The sequence below is a fragment of the Patiria miniata genome, unplaced genomic scaffold (genome assembly GCF_015706575.1).
Source record: "Patiria miniata isolate m_02_andy unplaced genomic scaffold, ASM1570657v1 HiC_scaffold_9, whole genome shotgun sequence".
Taxonomy (NCBI): domain Eukaryota; kingdom Metazoa; phylum Echinodermata; class Asteroidea; order Valvatida; family Asterinidae; genus Patiria; species Patiria miniata.
In genome coordinates this window covers 9,061,376-9,079,803 of record NW_024037076.1, presented here as the reverse complement: position 1 = coordinate 9,079,803, position 18,428 = coordinate 9,061,376, and the positions used below count along the sequence as shown (strand labels likewise).

Here is an 18,428-nt window from a genome sequence, read left to right as displayed (position 1 = left end):
TTGCGGTCAGAAGAATCAGTCTTTAGTAAATAAAAGAAAGAAAGAAATACATTTATTGTTGTGAAAATTGAAAATAAATTGAAAATAAACGGCAAATTATTTCGTATTTTCTATGATGAATTAGGATCATCGTGAAGGTACAAAATGTATACGTAATACGCTGTACATATACAGCCATTTTGGGGTCCATAGAAGTTGAGTTAAATAGTTGCTCAAAAATGTTTGTATTATTTTGAAAGAAACGAATATTTCAGGCGTGAAAGTGCATACGTTTTTGTACAAATTTGTGTTGAAAAAGATGAACTTGTGTATGTCTTTGTTTTGAGTATTGAAAAAAAAATGCCGAATTCAGTTTGAATATCAGAAGATGGTAGATAAATCCGTAATAAAATAGATTACAAAAAAAGTGCATACAATACGAAACAAAGATCATTGTGTGTTTTAATTAGCATCCGAGAAAAGCGTGAAAAGGAAAAGGCCTTATAACCAGATGTACACACTCAAAGACAAACAGTAAATCTCAAAGTCGCGGCGTGTTTCTTGCCAGGCTGCAGCGCCTGTGGTATGATAGTGAATAGTAAATAGCGCCCTCTTTTGTTAAGGTAAATATAATTTAGTTTAGGTGAACCTTAATAATCGACAGATTTTAACAGCGCCCCCATTGAACGTATAGTACGAGCCCCTATCCCCCACCTATGGATTTTGGGAGTTGAAGACTAGTTCGGAGATTGACGATGAACCCCCCCCCTTCGAAAATTCCTGGATCAGCCCCTGGCTGTGCACCCCCCCCCCCCCCCCCCCCACACACACACACCCTACGCCACTGCCCTGAGGTGGGTAAAACCGGCGCTAAGAATATCGGTAAAAGAAAGAAAAAAATCCATCAACGCAGCATCTAATTTTTGGGAGAGATCATCGTAATACTGCATCGTCAAGCTTGAAATGTTCACGACATTTTTTTTATAATTGGTATACGACTTGCTTTTTCAAAATTTCGATTTTCTTTTCCGATTATTATGTCCTATAACAAATAAATTTGCTTGTTTGTTTTTGTAGGCCTTTACACACTTTTAATATACGTTTTCCAGGCCAATTTCCTAAAATTTTCATTCACTTCTGAAAATCAGTCATTCATTTTCGTCTGAATTTGAGAATCGGTCTGAACGGGCGTTTCATTTTGAAGAGTTTTGAGGGCAGAAACCAGTGCTATGTTGATGACGACACTGATTATGACAACAACGATGACGACGGGAACGTTTTTAAAATACTCCTTTCACAATAATTTTGGTCATGTTTCTAAGTTTGCAACTGTGCAATTTTGTATTGCCATTTAAGGTGAAACGTTGCAAGGCGGCTCGCTATTCAAAGGGTATATGATTCCGCTTCAGTGTCGGAAATAATCTGCTTTACAATAACAATTGTGCATCACTTTTGCTTTTTTAATTAATTAACACATTTCCAACGAACAAATCTAATTATGAGGACCAAATCACAGAAACTATTATTTTACTCAAAAACTAGTTACATGTATAGTGTCCCTCGGTGGTGACCTTTACTGTTAAATGTAGTTTGCAATAACACAAAGACTATCTGTTCCAATAGTGTGGCAGTTGAGTGACAGAATTGTGAAATTTGTAACTAAGGCATGGAACCTTGAATACTTGGTTCTTCATCCCATGAAGAAAATTTTCAGATGTACAGGTATTTCATATTATACCCCTAATGACCCTTAAGAGGTCAATGAACTCTGTATGCCTATTTATAGATATTTATAAAATACATTACTATTCAAAACCCCTTTTTCCGAAATGTTGGTCTTCTTGCAATGATATATGAATTTCAGATGTGTGAACATTCATATCTGATCACTGGTGAACTTTAAGAGGTAAATGAATTTACTTCGTAAACCCTATTTGCCGCTAATTATGTTTATTATTTAATCTTTCAAAGACCACTTTTATGACTCAAGTCTTAATACAGGCTGGATCAGCAAAAAAAAAGGAAACCCAGATGTAAATGTAAATTATAAAATATCTAATAAATATTTTCACATAAATAATAAAGTTAAAGATCACGTGAAACACCAATGTGACCTCTTCCAATGATACCTCAGTTATATGTCTGTGGCCACGGATGACCGAGCATTCGTAGTTTATCTGTCAAGGGTCAAAACCTGCACTGTGCCAAGTTCGTGCAAAAGGGTAACTAGTACTCTGGGCATGTTGATCGGCTTAATTTAAAGAAAGAATAATCATTTTCTTCAAACCAATATATCCAATTTCGACACAGTGATTTAAACACTCTCATTGTTGAAGTTAACCCCCCACACCCAATGCCTTTAACGTGGCCACCACCTCTTTCCACACAAAGGTCTGCACGATGTCTAGTCCATGTCAACCTTGCGTAAGAAACCAGCCATCAAGCTCCGCCAGGTACTGTTAACCAGTACAGGTTTTGACCCTTGACAGAATAACAACGAATATTAAGTCATCCGTGGCCACAGACACAAAATCAAATCAAGGCATCATTGGAAAGAGGACACATTGGCGTTTCACATGATCTTTATCGCATTTGAAAATATGTATTAGATTTTGTCATTATTTTATATTTACATTTGGGTTTCCTCTTGTATACTCCCTGTAGTGCAAACGAAGTGTATTTTTACTAATATTCCACAGCATGTCATGAATTTATACCCCAAAAACAATTCTTTCATGACCTCTGATCTCCATTTCCCTTTTTAAGGGCGGACACAGGCGATACAGAATAATACGTGGTACATTGGACATGCATCATACTCTAACAGTGACCAGTGGGCTTGGTAAAAAGGTTAAAATGTGGTTATTCAAGTCCATCTACATACAACAGAGTGTAATAAGTACACAAGGGTGAATACTGTTAGACTCTTGTACATATTCCATTGTACAGAAAGTCTCAAAGTCTTCTATTCAAGTCGCAGCATGTTGCGTCTACCAATACTAACAGGGAAATGGAGGTCAAATGTCACTCCAGTTGTTTGTGTGTGGTTGGAATTCATAAAATGACCATACAATAATAGGTGCAATACCTTTCTTTTGCACTCAGCTGGGGCACAAACAATTGGCGTTTGACGAATGAACATGATAAATAGTCACAAATAAGGTATACACATTTATTGTCCTCCCCAAGGATACCAAAGTTCAGATATGATGTTCCCACATCTGAAAAGTCTTTTCATGGCACGAAGAGCCAACTTTTAGACCCGAGTCATGAAAAAGTTGGCTTTTGAATAGTAAATCTTATAAATATCTATAAAAAGGGCATACAAATTTTGTTCAATTCTTGAAGGGCACCTCTTTCATAGCTGGAGCACCTAATAGTTAGGCTTGTCTTGAAAAAGTTGGGGTTTGAAGAGTTAATCATATAAATAACGATAAATACGGTATACAAAGGTCATTGACCTCTGTAAAGTCAAAAGAGGTCGAATACGATTTTTTCTACATCTGATCATTATTTTCATCATGGCCTGAAGACCTATGACATGGACTTGGGTCATATGAAAGTGGTGTTCCCAAGAACAGTTGTTATAAGTAGAGTATATAAATGTAACTGACCTTTCAAATATCACCAGAGGTCATATATGAAATGCCTCTACATCTGAACATTTTACGGAGAACAAACATGCGAAGTTTTATGCTTTAGTCAAAAGGTGCACAATAGTATCAGATATTTGACCTTACCAGCCCAACTACAAGACAATCGTAATGGTGAAGCAGACATTCTTTAAACCCCTAGACCTGACATGAGCATGTATTTATTTCCAGACCATTAAGTTAACGCACAATGTAGGATATCCAATAGTGTTGGCGTAACATGGCGGTCATGTGACAGCGTTTTGCATCCAGAATTAAACAATGTAATAAAATAGGCGGGTATAGGTTTTCGTTAGATGTCTATGGTTGAACTGGAACAACTCATTCCCCGAATAGCATTTTAACAAAAACACGGGCAAAACATTGGTAAAGTGCCTCCGTGCGTAAGACGTATGCTACCCGATTAGGTCATCGGCTAGCAAACATTATGCAAAAATGGCCACCACAAACGAAAATTATAAAGGTGGTAATGGTCACAATGAGTAATATCCCCCCATTTTGCAAAATGGCTGCCACGCCTCTCAATGGGGAAGTTTGCGCTGCCTCCATATCAGGAAATATATGTCTCACACTAAACATTCTGTATAAAGTTTCATGCCTTATAGAAAGCGGGCGGGGGGCGGCAGGGCTGGACACCACATGACAGTAAAGGGGGCGCTGTTGATGCAAACTTGCACGCTTGCTTTACGTCTCTTAACTTTACATTAAAACGGTGTATTTTAAAGTTTCAGAACTATTTCAATTCATTTTGAATACTGGAAAGTTAAAAGATTTTTATTTCACGTAACGAATATGGCGGGGACAATTTAATGGCCCATCTCCCCTGGTCATAAAGTTATTTACGCCAATTGACAAAACGAATGAGGGCGCGCGCACTTTTTCTTCTCACGTGATTGACTATTCACACACCTTTTTTATAAGTGAGTTGTTGGTCGAGCTGTCGCATCGTCTAAAGGTAAGTCATCCAAAAATATCTGTTTTCAGACCTCCAAATTAACTTTTTTGATATGAAATTTGGTTTTTAAAACCTTTACCATAATGTGAATCGATAAATATGACTCAACTGGATTAATAAAGTATGAATTTAGGTCTACGTAACCCACAGGCATAATGGCGTGTAATTCCAATGGCGTGGAATTCCCCCAAGACAAAAATACATATGTTAAAGCGTACAAAGTACCATAAAGGTCAGTTGTTGCACTGCTATTAATCAAATTGCATTCCTTTAGTATAATTGTAAGCAATGCATGCTCAGGCAGCACGACTCTTGACCATTTCAAGCTGATTTTTTTTAAAGATGTTGCCTCGAACGATCACATACAGTTGATGCATACTCAGGATTTGAGGCACAAGATCGAGTATCACACGCTGATATTTTTGCCGATTTGGAGCAATGCTTCAGGTTCCTTCTCAACATTTCACATTTGCCGTAAACAATGTTGCTCTGTTTCGGTCTGGTGCTCTTGTCTTTGGGATGCACCAGTCTCTGTCAGAGAGTGTCGGCTGGTTTGAAGCACACTGGGATGCGGTAATCGCCCAGGATACATTTGATATTTATCCGCGACATCATGCAGGTAGGGATGGTGACAGAGATGCCACGGCGCTGCTTAGTCGCGTTAGCAGTGGTCCTGTTGCGAGAATGGCGCCTCGGGTGTAGAACTTAACTTGAACAATACTGCTTGGAATGGAACTGAACAACAAATCTTAGGTGTTAGCTGTAGTTTCAGTGATAGGCCTATGTGATGGTTCCAGAACATGCTGAATTAAGAAGTGCATTATTTACATGTCAATGAGATGGGTATCGCCTGATGTAGAAGTCTGTATCCCACCTCCCTCAACTGATAGATTTGGCAATGTATTCACCGCTTAAAATGATATTTGGCACACTTCAGAGATCTGTGCGGAATCTTTTCCAATGGTGAATCAGGATGTTTCTGTTCGCTAGACGGCAGGGTTAGCGAATTTAAGCGATAGTAACAGCCTAACAGAAGAGTTTCCCTGTCTAGAGCCTTGGAGCAAAATTAGATCCCAAATAATTTCAGACTCGGTATCCTGTTCTTGACAAGGAAGGCAAGCACTCATGTTTAATAGCAGAAAGTGTTCGGTCCAATAAACATTGTTAAAGGCCTTAGGAAACAGTTCATATGGCAGAATTCCGAAGAGCTGTCTAAGTGGGCTTTGGTGATGCAGATCACATCAGCTTTGTGCTCTTCAATCAGTGCTTGAAATGCCCGTACCTTCCAACGTAAACTGACAGACTTCACACTCATAAGCATCGGAGGAATATCTTCGTTTTTGCCAAGGATGCAAGGTGAGGGGTACAGCCGGCAGGTTTAGTTTGCTGGATGGGCTGGCAACTTAATTAAGGGACTTTAAATGTCCGTTCAGATTGACATTCATCTCTCTCTAGGCATAACGGTCAGTAAGCTGAAGAGCAGACCGTTTTCTCGAGGCTCATTTTTAGTCAGAAGTAATTGCAGAAGGAGGTCAGGTCATGTTCAACCTTGGTGATTGGTGATAGAATTGAAAGAGTGATTAGAGAAGTAGAGGCACAGTCGTCCACGTACAGGTACTCTTGGAGGGTGTGTCGGGCATGTCGGCTGTGTAGATATTAAATATAATCTGAGCGTGGACCGATCCCTGTGACAGGACGTTTCGAAGCATAAAAGTAGTTATACAAAAAGAAAGCCTCTGCAACCAAAATAAATCTGATACAGGTGAAGTTGGCCTAATCACTGGATTTCAAAAGGACAAAAAAAGATGAAGCCGAAATACTTGATGCTAAATTTGACTTGTGAATATTTTGCTGTTGCAATACAACACTTTTACATACAACTTGGTAATAGTTCTATTAAAAACAATGCAGCGGTTCTTTTTAAATGAAACTACTTGCCCCACGTTGTAGCAATATCTACGGAGCTTTTAAAGGGACATAGGTGAAAAAAAAATTGAAAAAATCCATCGTAAGAATGAAAAAAATCTGCGTTCGAACGCAGAAAATCTGCGTTCGAACGCAAAAAATCTGCTTTCGAACGCAAAAAATCTGCGTTCGAACGCAAAAAATCTGCGTTCGAACGCAAAAAATCTGCGTTCGAACGCAAAAAATCTGCTTTCGAACGCAAAAAATCTGCGTTCGAACGAAAAAAAATCTGCGTTCGAACAAAAAAAATCTGCGTTCGAACGCAAAAAATCTGCGTTCGAACGAAAAAGCTGTTTGCTGTAAGCTGCCCACCACTTATGTGGGTGATTTTTGTGGGTCCAAACATTCTTTGCCCTGAAAACTGTTGTACCAAACATGTAAAACGTATCAATCATGATGTGACTCATATCATGCTCTTGTAAGTGCAACAGTTTCTCCACATTTAACTGGTTATCCATGGGCCACCAAAAAACATGTCGGGCTAGCCATGGCTATCAGAATAGCCCGACATGTTTGTCAATTGCTATGAGTATGAGTAGGAATCAGCTAATTAGTGAATCCCGTATCTGAAAGTGAGGAAGCAGAAAGTACATGTACATGTACAAGTGTTAGACTAGTAAAATAGGCTTATTGAAAGCCAGAAATGATCAAACAATATATACATGTCAGTCGCTTCTAAAGTTTGGAACTATTACAAGGATTAGGAATGAAAATTTATACTGTAAAGGATTTGTGGATAGACAAATTTCTGAAAATCACAATGACGACCAGTTATATTTTTTTACCTGAAAAATTTGAAAGATAATTATATAGCCTTCTTTAATTATTTGTTTTTAAACTTGCCTCACTTTATAAAAAGAAACCAAAAAGGCAAATTACTTTTTAAAATATCTCATAAGTGTGTTGCCTCAGCATAGCATAATGGGTGGGACTGATGGGGTGGGGGAGGGGGGGTGTGTGTTGTAGCTAGTATTGTAACAGGATAGGGACTCTTAAAAAAAGAATGACAATTAGCTAGATCTTCATTGCAATGGTCAAACGTCATGACCAACTAGTAAGACCGTTTAAAAGCTCATAGACTGCTTTTAGACCAGTTATTGAAATTCCTGTACTTGGGCCACGGACCTACATTGGGCACATATGTCATGCATGTTGGACCTGAAAAAAACATGACCAAATCACCCACATAAGTGGTGGGGCAGCACAGGGAGGGCAAACAGCTTACAGCAAACAGCAAACAACTTTTTCGTTCGAACGCAGATTTTTTTCGTTCGAACGCAGATTTTTTTCGTTCGAACGCAGATTTTTTTCGTTCGAACGCAGATTTTTTTCGTTCGAACGCAGATTTTTTTTCGTTCGAACGCAGATTTTTTTCGTTCGAACGCAGATTTTTTTCTTTCGAACGCAGATTATTTTCGTTCGAACGCAGATTTTTTTCGTTCGAACGCAGATTTTTTTCGTTCGAACGCAGATTTTTTTCGTTCGAACGCAGATTTTTTTCGTTCGAACGCAGATTTTTTTCGTTCGAACGCAGATTTTTTTTCGTTCGAACGCAGATTTTTTTCGTTCGAAAGCAGATTTTTTTTCGTTCGAACGCAGATTTTTTTCGTTCGAACGCAGATTTTTTTCGTAAAGCCAAGTAATAATAATGAAAGTAGGGCGCAAGATGTATATATTTGTAATAACTAGCACAAGTGTCCCCCCCCCATCATTCTAGGCTGAAGAAATATTCTTTCAAGAGCAGCACTTGTGTATACACGCAACAATAACATGTATATATTTTTTCTAAGGAAAACCAAAACATGATGCAATTAAAGCTCTCGAAATGGATTTATTAGCTATACCGTTAGGCAACCAATTAAGCTTTCTAAGCATTCGCATGCACAAGGAAACAATAAACAAATAAACACATTTCTTAAAGGGAATATACAACATTTGCAAACATCGAGAAATAAAACTACCAAGTTTTTACGAAATACCTTACTAGGATGTTGGTAAATGACAGTCTCAAGCATCTTGTAAAATTAAAGCACCTGGTGTGAAGTCATCTTCAAGAAAATTGTATTTTTGTAAACATTTCCAACGGTGGTCGGCCGACCAGCGTTGGAAAAACCTAACTATTTTTCAACTACTGCTCCAAATTTACTCCAAATTTACCATTTTTTCAGTCCAAATTTTGTTTACGGTTACATGTTCATGAATGGGTGCAGGCCAGCTAGACTGGTTCCCTTGCCTTACAATTTTCCATCATCTATAAATTGATCCATTTTATCTTTTGTGAAGTCAGGGAACCAGACTACTTGAACATTTTTGTTTTTCTTGGTTTTTCCAACCTTTTCGAACACCAAACATCAAAAATGTCAGTGTAATAATATTTGATCTATTATACTAACCTCTCAAATAGTTCATTTCTGAAAATTACAGCAAAAACCATTGAACAGATGTACATTCCCTTTAATCTAGATGTTGATATTGACAGACAGCATGATTTTATCACTACAGATATTACAATTAATATCGTGGTTTTATAAGCAAATAGACCTATGGCTTTTATAATATGCTTGTTTGTTTGTTTATGTCAACGACTCAAAATTATAATTATTTGTGCGAGTGCCTACCGTGTTTATTTTTACTTCATCCAACGCCAACATTTAAAATGTTAGGCAGGTATATATTTCATGAAAACATACTGTGCTTAACGAGCAGTTTGGCAAACGACAACCATTCCGTGTATCATGAACAATTAGCCAACTGTTCACGCAAAGTACGTACAGAAGAACTTTGCCCCCCAATCCTGCTAGAGCGTATCAAGACATGTACGCAACCTACTATTGTGTGCTTAACCCAGCCAGTCAAATGTGTCATAAATTGGAATAAAAAACACGTTTTGAACTTATCAAGTACACAACCAAAAAGGACACTTATCATGGCATGAGCATTTGAATATCGTCGAATACCATGCACCTGTTGACCTTTGTGGATCTTTGTTTGCCTTTCACAATAGTCGACTACACGTTGGGAAATCCCAAATGCATTTATGTACCAGGACGCATATAGTTGTTTGTTCAGTATTTTTTTTATATCGATGAGCGGGATCAAAATAATCACAGCCTCATGGAATTTGTGTAAATACAATTACCACAATTATTGACTGTATTTTGGTTAAAATCGATTCTGTACCATTCAAACCTCATATTTTTTTTTACCGTATTCGAATAATTATTTTCTATGTACGCGTACCATACCCAAACACTTTTAAATAAACACATACCAACTGACTTCCAATCGAAGTAGGTTTGTGGATTACGGAAACAATTTATAACTTCCAGTAGACTGTATGTGGGTGCATTTGCTTTAACCGCCAAAAGTCGCGAGCAAATTCTTTAAACACATGCTCCAGCGTGAGCTAGTCTCATACCGGTTCCATTCTGGCTTTGAAGTCAGCATTTACCGCATACAGTACGGCAGACAGATTACGGTTGAATTTTCAAACGACTGTATTCTAAAACTACCAATAGACATACATGTACGTAGTCTGGTTCCATAGACCTGACAATTATTCCTGATGCTCACGTATCAGCCTCGACTCCATGGGCGCGTAGATTCATCACGAATAGTCAGAATATTTTGGTCTGGGAACCAAATGGGTGAGTTGTTGTGAACTCGCCATGCTTGCACTGTCGCAGGGGTAGTGATCACACGTAGATATTATGTGGTGTTCAAAGTGACCGACAGAGTCTATACTGAAAACTTCGACTCAAAAATTTCGCAAGTATTTTATTTTCCGATGAATTTGTGGACTTTTTCAGTGTTTTTACTGCATTTTTCAAAAATAATAAAAAAATCCAGGCGGCCTCGAAAAAGGAAGCGGGCGGGGACGAGAAACTTGGTTTTTTATTACTTTGCATAATGAATACGTCTGCTTTATACAAAATGCAGGTTTTGGGGAGTCCAAGAGCTCTTTTTTTTGGTGCTAATATGGTTTTGTATTTGCTTACGCATAGCAGTTTTGCTCATTCTGTTTGTCTTCCAGTGGTTTTTGGTTGAAAATGTATACAAAGAGTAAAATGTTTTACATTTACTTGCAGGGCTTGTTAAGGAGTAATTAAAAAAAGAACCATGAGTGGACATTGTGAGAAGGGGCAGACGGACGATGACAAGAAAAAAGAGGAGCCCAAGGCACCCCAGGCACCAACAGGTGAGTAATGCCGAGGATCCAAGAAAGAAGATCGAACTACGACCTCTTTTGGAGTATACTGATGACACTTGCGGGGGGGGGGGTTCAGAGAAGCGGAACTTGCCTTTTTGTTATTTTTATGTGACTTGAAGGCATCAGCACTTCACAGCCGCAACGAGTACAAGTACATAATCTGTAGCACGAAAACAAACAATACCAATGAGTGTTGTACTACCTCAGACTAAGCTGAGTGCATAAAGCTTTTCAATCGTATAGTTGTCACAATAGCGTCATCTTGGGAGAAATCTCGTACACATCTATGTGTTTTAACTTGATCAAAGTGTCAAGACTCAACGTTGTTCCCATGGCTTTCGAACAGGTATCTGCCCTCTCACTTCGATATTTGATAATTAGCAAATTAGTAACCTCCACTAACATGATTTTGAGCAAATTAAAACACAGAATTGTTTTAGAAATATCAATGAGCATACGTTATGAATTAATATCAACAGGTGCGCATGTCACAAACATCGACACTGTTAAGGGTACTTACAACCCTACCATTGTTGGGTCAAGTCAAGTTACCTTCAATGTCACTAACGCTCCGCCGCCTACAGGTAAATACGAATTTTAAGTTTCTTTCGGGCCTTTTTTTTTTATATACCACTAAGGGATGGGGGCGATATTTCATCATTGTTAAATGTCTGTGACAGAGCTTTATTGTATTTTCAAATAATATGTATCCGGTATCTAGTAATGGTCAATCAAATTACAAAATTTTACAGAGTGTTGGATAATTTCTCTGAACTAATAATTAGATATCGTGGTTAGTTGGCTCCATCTTGGACATAACATTTCCTTCCTTTAAACACTGGAATTGTCCACAGGGCAATTAGAACTACTAATTCATAACTATAGATTTGCGTTTGTTGAGCTACAAACGCATGGTGATCGGGTAGGCAATTTCGTTGGACATGAAGATGTGAATATTTTTTTTTATGCCAGAACAGAAAAAAAAAAATCAAGACATGCTGCCTTTTCAAGCGAAACCGTGTGCTTTAATTTGAAAACAGTGCATTTCTTTGGGTCTGATTAACATCATTACACATTTTATTTCACGTATCTGTCAGTTCCGGTTTGATAACGTCATCAGTTAAAAATATTGTAGAAATATTGATTTAGTTCAGACGGCATACATCTTCATCATTAAGTGAAAAGAACTTCTGATCAGAAAATAATAAAGATTACAACGAATGTATCTATCGATAACACCTAACTTCCGGTTCGATGAACATTGTAGATGGCATCATTATTTGTGCTACGAGCAACTTCATAACGGATCAAATGATGGCTTTGTATAATAAAATAAGGACAATATATCATTTTCAAATTCTCCCTACAAAAACTTTCTATAATTGTATCCTGTAAGATAAGGAGTTTGTAGATCAGAAAATGTAAGCGGAATATTATTGTTCCACTCAGTGGCGTATACGATTGGCATATATTACAAATATAAGGAAAATGGTTTTTGCTTACTTTTTTTGTTCACTATAATCCTGAGCACTATTGTAAGGCTTTTAGTAGATTCCTTGACCCAGAAAACATATGATTACCCTTTTAAACTATTATTTTTTTGTTGACTAGAAGCCAAAAACAGCGCAAATAATGTATTTCAAGGCGGCCATTTTGAAAATCCAAGATGGCCGCCATGCAGGTTTCTTCGCAAATGCCAACATTGATTTTCCGATTCTCCTTGCTATGAAGATTCTAAAAATGTATGTTTGCTAATTTCTTAACATAGCGAACCCGACTAGTCTGATGATGTCATGATTTGGAAACCACGCAAAGGCATTTGCGGTTGTTCAAAGACAATATCTACGGCCAATTTTGTAAATTCTGACGAATTAGTTTTAAATTCTAAAGTCTCAAATATCTTTCAGGTGCCACTAAAGGGCACCCTTTCGAGTTATGACTTCACAAAGCCAATTTCTGTCTTTTGCATTCCTCACTAATCCTTTGCATAATTTATATAAATGAACAAACAAATCCTTCCGTTTTCAAGTGATATTCAATCCTCATTGCAATTCCGGTACCACCGTAGGTCAAGGTCAAGCAACTCCATGTACACGACAAAAATGATTCATCATGACTTATAGATAATACAAATTGTCATTTTGTGAACTAAAATCTGTAGTCATTTCATACCCGATGACAGAGTAGCATGCACACCTCAGGTCAGAGTCGATATGTGTTGAAAGTTTAAAGTGTATACCAACAAAAGCTCCCGAGGGGGTGAATAAAGGAGGAGCGAGGAATATTTCTATACGGTTTTCAAATGCCAAATTGAAGTAGTCAAGTGTTTGGGCGATTCTAGCAATTCACTTGGTGTTCGATTCATGATGGTCATTCGATTCTGTTTGTATACTTGTTCTTTGTTTCCATGATACAGGTGCTACTGGAGGTGGAAACAAGGCCCCAGATTCACAAAAACCTTAGTCTGGAGATTCCACTTCAGGTATTCTTAAAGAACTCACAAATTAATGCCATGAAATAAATACCGATGGTTGGTTGCATTTTATAATCCCCCTTTAAATCAGAAACAATTCGCCTTTTTACAATCGTCAGTCTTTCGATTATTAAACTTATTGCACATATAACAAGTACAAAGTGGAACAACCCACTGCAGCCGAGTATGGTCTTACGTATAGCCATCTCCACACGTTACCTGTCCGTGCACCAAGGCCGTACCGGTACCTTGAGAGTACAGAAAACGAAAAGGAATGGGGCGTGATCTAATTAAATGAGCGAAAAATATGCAAATCAGACGCATGCGCAACAGCGAATGCAAAGCAGTAATACTTGAGTTGGATGAATTCAATATATATCCAAGTAAATAACCAGGCGGAGCCCATTTCATGAAACTTTACGCAATGGCATACCTTCACAATTCACTGCGTAAAGCACCTGTCACACTTTTGCGTATCCCAATTCCTTATGAGTTCCTTATCAACAATTTTCAATACGCAGCCGTACTATCAAAAACGTCGAAATTTTTTGATTACTTTGACATATGTGCGACGCACATCTAGCGAACAAGTAACGAATTCAGCGCATCCACTGCTTATGAGATGCGTATGAGTTGCGTATGCAGTGCGCAAGTTCGCCATCTGTGCGTTTCTCATAAGTTACGAATAAGTAGAATGCGCTGCCCGCTCGCAGGACGAGCGATACTAATTCGTGCAATACGTCGCTATGTATACGTCCAATATAGGAGGTCAGCGTATTGCCGCGCATGAACGGCTTATCCCTCACGAACACATAGCGTACTCGTACCGCGCTCGACCGACGCGGGACCGATGCGCTGCGTATTGATAACTTATGACCTGCGTAACAGCGTACGCAGCGTAGTTTTGCGCATGCCCAAAACTATCCAGCGTACTTGGCCGTACCATACGTATACCTGCGTACATAAAACTTACATAAAACGATAGAGATGCATATGAGGTGCGTATTGTGCGTACGACTGCGTATGAAAAAAAAGTCAATGCGCAACTCATAAGGAATTAGGATACGCAGAAGTGTGACAGGGCCCTTAGTTGCGTAAGTTTCCATGGTGCGTATGCTCTCGCTGCGCCATGTTGTTTTTCCATCATGCCTTGCGCGATCTTAACGTCAGGAAGGAACGCACATGCGTGCATGACATATTCCACGACAGTTTCATGGTGAGAAACTCTGCGACTGGCGCAACAAACTATGGCGTTACTTGCAGATTTCAGATCATTTCAGATTGAGTAAGTTGTGGCGTAGCGACTGAAGATGACCTTTTAAAATAACAAATCGTGATCATCGCGCGCGGAGCCTAGCATTTAACTGATCAAAGTTATCAGCTTAATTTCAACATACCTGTGACGAATGTTTGAGTTTCCGCATGATTCCTACGGGTGGAGGTGGTTCATCGCCTGTAAACCCGTTGTATGATATTTAAATGGTAATTTTTCCTATACCTTTTATTTCAGATTGAATTCAGCTCTTTGAAATCAGTTATTATATGGAGCCGAAAGAAGCGAATGCAGGAGAGCTGAGTTTCAATTAGTATCAATCTAATTCCAGGATAACATCCCGAGATTTTTATCAATCACTCTTAGTTTTAATAACGAAAATACGAAACCGTAGAAGGGGCCAAACTAATTAAAAACAAAATCATAATTAGTATTTCGCCGCTTTGACCTACTATCTAGCCGCGGCAACTTAATATCTCGCCGCGGCGAGAAAGAAGGTCGCCACGGAGAGTCACTTTTTCAGCGATAGAAACTCGCCGCTGTGAGACAGTAAGAGATGGTGAGTCTCCGCGGCGAAATGCCAATTTTGATTGTTTTTTAAATTGCTTGAGGTCCTTCAACACTTAGATAGAGACGGGCGCTCAACGTCCTTGTCTAAATAATAGCTATTAACATTCTGATTAACACATTCAGGGATGACAATAGATAATGCTCACTTCGAAATAGTTGGATTTAGTTTGATTCTTAAAAGTTAGGAGAGCCTTTGCTTTATTCTTTTTCTGTTAATCCATCAAATGAAAATCCATCAAACATATAACTGTATTGCTTTGTTTAACCCTATCGGACCGGGGGGGGGGGGGTATAGAGTGCATGTGTCCCCCCCCCCAACAACCTTCTTAGCTCTAGCTCTAGAACGATTAAATTGATCGGCATGACATTTTAGTGACTTTTCCTTACCTTCATCGGTGATGAATATTGTGCATGCCAAATTTTTTTTTATAAAAACATGGAAATAAGCATTTGTAAGTAAACCATTTCTGTGCCCGAACCAACTATCCACTTTAGACTAAATACCATGGTCACGTGACCAACTGCAATGCATGCATGGAATCCATTATCGCCGCCATTGGCACGAAAAACCGTTTTAATTTTCACAGTTTATGCAAAAGTTTCTTATTCTTCCCACTCTTTTTGGGTGGTACTTCTTTTATACAGTTCTTGCATGGTTAAATATTAAGCAATGCAGGTATTTCATCAGAGCCAAATCAAATTTACAACAAATGACGATGTTGCCTCCATATGGGTATAGCGTCCTCTAGCGGTATATTTGCATGCCAAAAGTTGTGTAATCGGATGCCTATTGACCAAAAGAATGATTTTAAGCAACCTTGATATAAAAAACGTTTGATTGTTTAAATTATTCCATATACGTACTGTTTAAGACCAAGAATGGGCACAAGACAGTAAAACGTCCTCTTTTTGTCACTGAGGCGCAACCAAACGAAATCACCTCGTAGATTATCAGCCAACCAACATTCCTGCAAAAATTTACGAAAGTCGGCTGTCAAATATGAAAACAAAAATGGGAACACCATGTGCCCTTCTCCCGGCCCAGAAAAAAATCCAAATAAATCATCCTAGTACTAGTAGATTAATAGCATGAACCATTTTCAGAGCAGGCTGTCTTATTTTAGAACTAGTTTGATGTATTAAGTACAAGTGATATTCAGGCAAAGCAGCTTTAACATTTTGTGCGCGTTGTTGTATTGTACTTTGTCCATTTACATGTTGGTTTGGCAATAGTTCTTGCTTTAAAATTTTCAAAGAAGCTAACATTGGGTTCAAGAAATCCATTTGTCTCTACAACAATCGGCACCTCTGACTATATCACGTTGCATCTAATGTAATTGCTTTTAATAAATGCTATTGAATTAAACATTGAAACGTTTTCACAGTTGTTTTAGTGCTTTTCTGTGGTGGACATTGATTGTGTTCACATAATCATGATCGGGAGGGTTGTTATTGTATAAAGTATTGCCGCTTGGGTAATTAGCAATTTGCCATCTAGGTTATTATATAATGTTATTTCAAACGATGCCTCCTCCTTGTGGAGTCACTTTTAATACTGTATTTGATCAACATGTCAAGACTTTTTAAAAGGAATCAAGGATACAGATTCGGAAACTATTAAACTCGGCCAACCACCATAATGGCTTTATGGTTACCGTATGAGATAATGCAACTTCAATTTTGACAACAGTTATATCAAGCAAACAATGAAATTCCGCATTGTCATAAGGGAACATTTGGTATGTTATTTTCATATTACCCAGTTAAGACTCTTTCATCATACCCAGTTACCAGCGACAAGACGGATCAGAGTAGATCATAATAAAGATTTAATTATACACACCATTTAGAAACTGATGACCTCTCTTAGTGATGCTTTTCATCAGGGCAATGAGGTACTCGTCATTCTCCCGCTCTATCCGACCGTCATCGGCGATTCCAACACATTCAGGCACCTGGCTTTTTATGATGCGGTCCATTCATTATAATCCTGCATCACTGATAAGCCGAAAGGTAGGCGACGAGCGCAGTAGCGGCCATATGGTGTTTTAAATTTAGTCAGCTCCTTGAATTCCTTTACAAGGTGGACGGACCAATATCCTGCTTTGCCTGTGTAAATTCTGAATTAAGCTCTTCGAGAGGGGATCTTATATGGACACTGTTTTCAGAAGTTGCTTTGGATCGAGACACAGCCCGAGTGAGCCGTCTTTTTTGAACAGCTGTTGTTAATCGAGCTGCACCAGTCCAAGTGTTGGGAGATCCTTCTTACGACCAAGTTGTTCTCCTTCTTGCTCAGCTCGGCTTGTAATTTGGGTTTGATGTGAACGCAGCATCTAGCTTGAGGTGTAGGCGAATGTGCGCCTACCCAGGGTATGTCAAACTGTATTGGGTACCGTTCCCACAGGTCTTTTTTGTCCTCACCGGAGTGTTAGGATCATCCCTCGGTTCTTGTGGGGACCCTGGCGGTACCTGAGGCTGTGAGACATGTGTGCCAGTGCTTTTAGGGAGCCAAGCAATAACAGGATCTGTCTCGTCTACCACAAATAACATCTCACGACTCCAGTCATTCTGCTTTTCCGTGTAAACACAAAGGTATATCTAGCCGTGGCAGGTGATTTCGGATGTATGCCTTAGGATTGGTTTGGATGGGGAGAGTTGGTTTCTGTACTTGTCTCATATTAGGCGCGTGATGCGAACTGGTAAGGTATTGGCACTCTCCCTTTGTCAATGAACGTGATGGTGGTGTTGCCCGAGACGATCGGGACAGATCACAATATGTCATCTAGTCTGGTAAAGGCCTCGGCTGGTCCTCGTCCTTGCTTGTTGTGCACATGTCTGATACTGATAAGGTAGTGGAGCTGAATGTTTCGGACGGCAAATCAACTACAGCTTGGTCATCCTCAAGGTACTCTTGTTCTTACTGCTACATGTGAGGTATCTGTCTTTGGAACCACTTCCGCTATGGGAGAGGCTACGATTACTAGCCTTTCTGGATGCACTCTGCGGCCGTCGGCGTCCCTTGCTATGTGATTGGCTTTAAGAGCGCCCTCGTCGCCGAGTTTCGGTTTTTCGGCAATATTGTGTCCTTGCTACCGCAGACTTTGCACGTGTCACAGTAAGAAGCCTGCTCGGTGGTTTCGCTTGAGAGTGTCTGCAGGCACTGGTTACTGGCAGCCATGGCCTCATGGCGGCACCCCTACTCGAGCATTGCTTCATAATTACAGCCATGGGCCTTTTCAAGCAAGCTCTGACGAAATGGCTCTAGTGGTGTAGATGCAATAACTAGCTCAACTACTCGTTCATTGAGTTCTGCCAGCAACACGTTGCAATGATTGGCCTAATATCCCTAA

The 18,428-nt window shown here is 39.1% G+C and overlaps 1 long non-coding RNA gene across 1 annotated transcript; it reads left to right on the top strand.

Moving 5' to 3' along the window:
- The first annotated feature begins 11,280 nt into the window (after positions 1 to 11,280).
- LOC119720061 lies at positions 11,281 to 15,356 on the top strand. The gene is made up of 3 exons (XR_005270050.1): positions 11,281 to 11,346; positions 13,179 to 13,244; positions 14,746 to 15,356. It is a non-coding gene; the product is annotated as an uncharacterized LOC119720061 (long non-coding RNA).
- The last annotated feature ends 3,072 nt before the right edge of the window (positions 15,357 to 18,428 follow it).